The sequence below is a fragment of the Lemur catta genome, chromosome 7 (assembly GCF_020740605.2).
Source record: "Lemur catta isolate mLemCat1 chromosome 7, mLemCat1.pri, whole genome shotgun sequence".
In the NCBI taxonomy this organism is placed as follows: Eukaryota; Metazoa; Chordata; class Mammalia; order Primates; family Lemuridae; genus Lemur; species Lemur catta.
In genome coordinates this window covers 51,162,290-51,163,807 of record NC_059134.1, presented here as the reverse complement: position 1 = coordinate 51,163,807, position 1,518 = coordinate 51,162,290, and positions in this window count along the sequence as shown.

The following is a 1,518-nucleotide window of genomic DNA, read 5'->3' as shown; positions in this document are numbered from 1 at the left end:
AATATTGGTGAAAAGCGCTCCGGAGAAATACAAAATAGTTCTCCACCTAGCGGTTATTTCAAAAGTTGTCCACACACCTCTTGCAATGACCGAGTTACTGTGCCCTAGCCTTCGATTGGTCTGGAGAAGGAATCACCATTCCTAGCTGATGATTCAAATGATTCTGAAAGTAATGGTGAGCAGTGCGGATCCTGTTTCAGTCTTTACACAGAAACAGGATCCGCACTATTCACCTGTCACACAAAGGCGCACTTCTCATGTCTGGCGCTAGTCCAAGAAACCCAGGACTGACAGAGGCCCTGCACTGGCCACCCCAGAAAACTATCTCATCTGCAAAGAATGATTCCTACTCTAACGGTCGAAAAGTGCTCCCGTTCTTTATACCGTGATGAAAGGATGGTGAAATAATACTGGAAACAACCGTATCTTCAAAGTCTCTGGTGCCAGGGATGAGAAATACCAAGTTACCTGGGCCTCAATAGAGTTTTCTCTGCGAAAAGCATCATAGGCATAAGAATGCAGAGACCAACCTTATCACTGTTACGGTGTAAAACGCTATGGAAGTGGCATATAATTTCCAACATACTGGTGATTTCAAAAGTCTCAGGATGAAATCTGAAGCACGATGCACACTTTTCCCGTCTCATGCAAAACCCACTTAGCAACTCTGGAGGTAAACAAATCAAACCCAGGGCTGACACATGCCCCGTACTTACACCCCACACAGAAATCTCAACTACCAGGAAGGATTCTTATCGTAATGCCTGAAACCAGCTCTGGTTCTGAAAATGATGGTGAAACCACAGTTGAAAAATACTTAACAGAACACTTTTTTTATAGTCTACAGTACCAACTATTGGAAATGCCAAGTTTACTGGGCCTCAGCATGCTTTTGTCTGTAAAAACTATCCTATGCTTAAGGATGCAGAGACCAACTTTATGACAATTACGGTGAAAAGTGATTCGGAACAATACCAAATAGTTCTCAACCTAGCGCTTATTTCAAAAGTTGCGCCACACACCTCTAGCAAAGGCCGAGTTACTTTGGCCTAGCCATAGACTGGTCTGGAGAAGGAATCGCCATTCCTAGCTGATGAATCAAATGATTCTGAACGGAACGGTGAAAAGTGCGGATCCTGTTTGTGTCTTTAGACTGAAACAGGATCCGCACTATTCACCTGTCACACAAAGGCGCACTTCTCATGTCTGATGCTAGTCCAACAAACCGAGGACTGACAGAGGCCCTGCACTTGCAACCCCAGAAAACTATCTCATCTGCAAGGAAGGATTCCTAAGCTAACGGTTGAAAAGTGCTCCAGTTCTTGAAACCGGGTTGAAAGGATGGTCAAATAATACTGAAAACAATCGTGGCTTCAAAGGTTCTGGTGCCAGGGATGGGAAATACCAAGTTACCTGGGCCTCAGTAGAGTTTTCTCTGCGAAAAGCATCACAGGCTTAAGGATGCTTAGACCAACCTTATCACTATTACGGTGCAGAACGCTATGGAAATGGCACATA